The following is a 6,774-nucleotide window of genomic DNA, read 5'->3' on the forward strand; positions in this document are numbered from 1 at the left end:
CTGCCTTGTCAGTTGCGATTAGATTAATGAATATTATATCAGATTGGAATGTTCCTAATGCTGCTATGGACTCAATGGTTGATCTTTTGGGTGAACTAGTTAATCCGGAGTTTAACATACCTAAGAACTTCTATCACGCAGAGCGTTTGGTTTCCAAGTTAGGATTGACGTATGATAGAATTCATTGTTGTGTTAATGGATGCATGTTGTTTTACAGGACTGATAGTGAATTAGAAAATTGTAAGTTTTGTGGACATGCTCGTTATAAAAGGACTCCGGTCGGAAAGATGGTCCCAGTTAAGGTGATGCATTATCTACCTCTCATTCCTAGGTTAAAGAGGTTGTATGCATCGATGAGGTCTGCCCCACATATGAGATGGCATCGTGAATATAGAAGGCCGCCGGGTGTCTTGTCTCATCCATCTGATGGTGAAGCATGGAAGCATTTTGATAATGTATATCCTGATTTTGCTAGTGAACCAAGAAATGTTAGATTGAGATTGTGTGAAGATGGCTTCACACTATTCTCTAATTCTGCTTCGCCTTATTCATGCTGGCCGGTATTTCTTACTCCGTATAATCTTCCTCCTGAAATGTGCATAACCAGTCCCTACATCTTTCTAAATTGTGTTATTTCAGGTCTCCGTAATCCAAAAAGTTTGATTGATGTCTATCTACAACCATTGATAGATGAGCTCAAACAATTTTGGTTTGAAGGTGTTTTGATATATGATATATCAACTAAGAAAAATTTCGTTATACTGCTTTTTTAATGTGGACTATTAATGATTTTCCTGCATACGGGATGTTGTCTGGTTGGATGACAGCTGGAAAGCTAGCATGTCTGTATTGCATATAGTAAGGCATTCACTTTAAAGCATGGCAGAAAAAATACATGGTTTGATTGTCATCGCCAGTTCTTGCCAATGGACCATGAGTTTAGAAAGATGAAAAATGCATTTAGGAAAAATAAGGTTGAAAGTGATCTGCCACCTCTATTACTCACAGGGCATCAAATTTGGGAGAGAGTTTCTTAATTACCTAGAGTTACAGAAGCTTCACCTTTTAGACTTCCTGGATATGGTGTTGAACATAATTGGACCAAACAAAGCATATTTTGAAAGTTGTCGTTTTGGAAGGACAATCTGCTACGACATAATCTAGATGTGATGCACATTGAAAAAAATTACTTTGACAATTTGTTTAACACAGTGATGGATGTTAAGGGTAAGACAAAAGACAATCCAAAAGCTAGAATGGACATAAAGGAATATTGTAGGAGAAAAGAGTTATGGTTGCAGGAATTACAGAATGGTAAAATAGTTAAGCCCAAAGCCAGCTTTTCATTCACTTTGGATGAGAAATGTGAAATTATTGAGTGGGTTAAAAATTTGAGGATACCGGAGGGCTATGCTTCGAATTTAGGAAAATGGGCAGATATGAATGAAGGAAAATTGATATGTATGAAAAGTCATGATTGTCATGTGTTCATGAAAACTTTAATTCCTATCGCTTTTAATCATCTTTACGAAAGAATATGGAAACCAATCACAGAGATAAGTCTTTTTTTTAAAGATTTATATTCTGAAAAGTTGTTGGAGAGTAGTTTAGACAGGATGGAGGAAAATATTCTTGTTACTACTACTAAGTTGGAGAAGATATTTCCATGTGATTTCTTTAATGTGATGGAGCATCTTCAAATTCATCTTGTACAAGAGGCCCGCCTCGGAGGTACGGTTCAAACAAGATGGATGTATCCATTTGAAACATTCACTAAGTTATTTATATTCACCAAGTCTTTAATTAAGATATATATACATGCAAAAAAATTGATAGTTACAAGCAAACGATTAAGCAAAAGGGAAGGATCAAAGGATCAGTTGTTCAAGGTTATGTTGGGAGAGAAACTGGTGATTTTTATTCTTATTACTTTGGTCATGATGTGTCATGTAGGAGAAACAGGCCCAATCGCAATGATGAAGGCGATATTGATCCTTTATTTCCACCGATATCAATTTTTTATACATATATAATATATATATATATATATATATATATATATATATAAGTTAGTGTATTTTGCTAATTTTTTTAATTTATGATTTCTATATATATTATACATTTCAATTTGGATACATATATCATCAGGCGGTGACGGTGATAGACATCGCGAGCATCTTAGAGTTAGCCAGACTAAACAAGCTAAGAAGAAGAAGTCTAGGAGACCCATAAATCTTAAGGATATTGCAGGATCTATTTCTTCTGCGCCAGAGAGCATCAGCCATGATACTCATTTATTTGCTGTTCCGTTTGGTACGGCGGATCCTGGGCAATATTATCCTAATTATCGTCGACCAGTCGATACTTTCTCGACTTCACAGGCATTGCCTTTACGACGCTACGAGGACCTACCTTTACAGGCTATTCTTCGAGCACGACCCTTATCGGCAGGTACTCCATCTCCCACATGTACATCTCCTCAGTTATCTGCCATGAAGATTGGAGAATTCTAGTAGCGAGCAGTCAGATGTTATGGCCGGTACGCCTTCATTGACTCAGCGTTTTGTGCATCCTAATGTATCACCCTCGTCTACAGCTACACCTAGTGCTACACCAGATGATACGATGCCTGCTCTAGCTCCTGGCTAGAAGAACAGACTTGGTAGAGTCATGATTGAGTCAGATGAATCATCGTAAGTTTGTTTTGTTATCTATTTGTTAGTTTATTTTATTTATTTCTTATACTTTAATATATTATTCATGAACTAACATATTTATTATGTGTTTTGCAGGTGGCATCCTGCAAAGGATGCTGCCCGAGCTTTAAAAGACTGTGTTAGAAGACTTTATACACAGGCCTATCACTCTTGGAGCGAGATTCCAAACAGTATACGACAGGCGATGTTTAATAACTTTAAGGTATATATTTTTTAATTAAATTTAGTATACTTTACTTTTTTTTACTATCGATCTAATTAACATTATTCAAATTTTTTTTAGACTATGTGTACTTGGGAGTCGAGGTACAATTTGGCATTGGGACCACATTTGAGAGGAAGGCATCCGCCAGACTGTCTAGCTGGCTAAAGAAAGTTCGGGATAGTGGTGAACGTCCCGGTTGGATCTTGCCTCATGTTTTTTTGAATTGGGTCAGTATTGGAAAACAGACAAGTTTAAGGCAATATCAGATCAAGCCAAAATGGCTAGAGGCAGTCTTAAAGGTGGCTCGTTGCACACCGGAGGTGCAAAGACGGTTGGAACAATTGCACGAGAGATGGTAAGTTCTAATTCAAACTTTTAAATAAATAATTAGTTGATACATATATATCGTTATAAATTTCAGTTTTTATTTATAGGAAAAAAAATTGGGACACACTCCCATTGAACCGAAGGTTTTCAAGAAGACTCATGTCAGGAAAAAAGAAAATGAGTCGGATCTGGATGTGTGGGTGGAGGAAAGGGCCAAACGAACTTTTGTAAGTTATTTAATATGAATAATATCTATATTAATAGTGAATATATTTATGATATGTATATATATTGATGTCAAATTTTAAATTTAATATGCAGAATGAGTTTCATCACTACGTCACTGAGAATCTAGGTAGTTCGGTCCAATTGACACCTAAACTTTTCACCCATATTTGAAAGGAAAAGGTGGTAGGGGGGACACACAAGGGTAGAGTCTATGGTCTAGGCTCTCAAAAATGATGTAAGTCGACTCCAGTCAGGCTTAGAAAGAATTGGATCGTCACGTCAAGCCGAGGCACTTGACGGTGTTCAAATTGCTGCTATGTCGGCTCAAATAGCTAAACTTACAGCGGCACTGTCAGAGTCGGCGCGGATAAGAGTAGCTGAACAAGAAAGCATGAGTGAGACTGTTCAGCAAATCAAAGAACAAGTGATGAACCTCGCTCGTCGACTTACTACTTCGGCTCCCGATGACACCGACGACGAGAGTGATGAGGATGATTATGTAGAACCCACTCTAGACATTTATGAACTTTTTGAAATTTTGAAACGAATTTTGAAAGACTTTATAAGTCTTTAATTTGTGATTTAGATTCTTTTGAATGTTATTTTAAGTTTGTTGTTTTATTGTTTTGTTTAGATTGTTTATAATTGTGTGTGTTTATTGGGCTGAATAGTGTAGAATTGAATTGAATTGCATTTGAAGATGGGCAGCAGAAACTAAACTGCCAGTTTCTGCTGTCAAAATTTTTGCAGGAAAAGCGACGGAGAGCGTGGTTTTGTCCGTTGCTTTTCAAGAATTTTCAAAAATAAAATTTTCAGAAAAGCAACGGCCTACGTCGCCTTTTAGAAATAAAAAAAATTAAAATTAAAATAAAGCGACGGAGTCCGTCACTTTTGTTAAAAAAAATTCTAAAAAAAAGAAGTCAAAAAGCGACGATGTCCATCGCTTTTTATCGACGTTGTCCGCCACTTTTTAGCGACGCAGTTCGTCGCTTTTTGAAAAGCATCGTGCTAAAAAGCGACGGAGGTGACTGCGTCACTTTTCCGTCAATTTTGATCAAAAAAGTGACGCAGTCCGTCGCTTTTGGCCGTCTTTTTTGACAGTTTTTTAGTAGTGTAATATAAGAGTACTTTTATGTTACAATTTAAGTATATCAAATTATGTACCAACTTTAAAAATGATTACTAATTTGAAATGGTAAGTAAGTAATTTGAAATGGTAAGTTACAATTGAAATATATCAAATTGTTAAAGTTAGTTTTTTTATGGTATAAAATATTTTTTTGACGAAAATTAGATGTTAAAACTTAAAATAATTTCATATATATTGGTATATTTTATAATAATTATTGGTATAACATTATTTCTATAATTGGTATAACTGTTTGTATATTAAATGGTTGAATGTTAATTATTGGTACATATCCGAGTTGCTTATTGGTAAATATTGAGTCATATTGTTAACACATGGTGTATTCATATAGACAATAGAATTACTTAAAAAACTATTATAGGTCATACATGGTATATACATATTAATATAAAAGTGGTGATATTATTAGTATAAAATATTGTAGTGCCTATTGATACCAAATGGTAATGTTATACCATTTTGAACCACAACTGTTATGATTAAGAATAAGATCTATTTAAAGAAGGGTTATGTAATCCCGGACTTTGAAAAGGGCTAAAGAGGGGTTCGTGCAAGTCACCCATCAGTTTTAAGTTTTGGGTCAACTTCAAACAATTGTATCTTTTAGAATATAAAGAATTAGGTGATCCATGACCTATCAAATTAAATGTCTTTGAGTCCTCTTTCCAACGCCGCCAGGTTTTCTTAATTTCGAGCTCGGAGTAAAAAGTTATGTCCGTTTCAATGAAGCCTCTCTTTTAAAGGCACCTCAATCATTTTTAGAGGGGTAGTTTGACCTTTTCCCGTCCCTACTAAGCCTAGCCACGTTTTTTTTCACCCAATTAAGGGTCTAATCAGTGTTAACCATTTTTTCACGTTTTTAACAATTAGAGAAGTAACAATTAGCGAAACTAACTGAGTTTGGTTCTTGTTTGTTGAGCCAATAAAGAAGACTTGCAAATCTTGTGGTCTTAAACTTAAGATATGTTGAATGTATCAAAATGTTCTTTAATCTTGTGATCATAAATATGTCACGTGAAAAATTGAAATGAAAGAGTTCCAAAAAAGGAAAGACACATTTTTTAAAACAACTTAAAAGGAAAGTAAGACAAACAAATTGAAACGGAAAGAGTATCTAAAAATTGGCACGTCATGTTATATCAGATATGATTGAAAACGCTGTGAGAACTTTGATGGCTTCAACGGATGAGGGAAAGAGCAGAAAATTTGAGCAATGCTATAATGAAATTTTCGTTATAAAGAAGTCTCACTATACTGCAGATGAGTCTATGCATTGACGGCATAAAAAAAATAGGCATAATTCATAAATATCCCCTTTAACCTGGCTTCAACTTACATCTACGCCCTCCAACTTTGGATGTGCACAAGTAAACACTTGACCTTTTATAAAATTGAACAAGTAATGTCCTATATGGCTAATACATGTAGGACGACACATAGGACACAAAATTGTCATGTAGGATACCGCGTAGGATGAGTGTATCTATTTGTGCAATTATATACAAATTTAAGTACCTACTTGTGCACACTTAAAGTTGGAGGGCATAGATTTCAGCTGAAACCAAACTAAAGGGTGTATATACGTATTATGTCAAAATATGTACGCAAATTAGGTCACTTTATTTAGTAGGAGTTGATATAACATGTTAACTGATTGTGAAAACGCTCATTACATCATTTAGAGAAAAGACATAAAGTGACCACTGAAGTTGTCTCGAATTTTCAAAACACACCTTAACTTTGCAACAATCATATTACCCCACAAATAATTTTGAACAGATATTATTATATCATTTTCCGATCAGCCTCAGATTTTAAGAAGTAAGTGTGCTCACACACCAATCATAAAAATGATATAATAATATATGTTCAAAATTGTTTAGTAGGGTAATAGGACGATTACAAAATTAAAGTGTCTTTTTGAAAATATGAGACAATTTCGATGGTGGCTTTATTTCTTTTCTATAGAAAACTTTAACTCCATTGCAGATAAAGTTGTTTTTTCCTTCTTTTTTTATATCCATACACATTTTGTTTCTTTCTTCTTAACTTTTGTGCTCGTCTCTTTTCTTCTGGACAGCAAGCCAAGTCATTTGACGTGAACTTTCTTGCAATTGTACAAAGCTCCAAAGTTCTTTTCAAACGGG

The sequence above is a fragment of the Solanum tuberosum genome, unplaced genomic scaffold (genome assembly GCF_000226075.1).
Source record: "Solanum tuberosum cultivar DM 1-3 516 R44 unplaced genomic scaffold, SolTub_3.0 scf00118, whole genome shotgun sequence".
Lineage (NCBI taxonomy): Eukaryota > Viridiplantae > Streptophyta > Magnoliopsida > Solanales > Solanaceae > Solanum > Solanum tuberosum.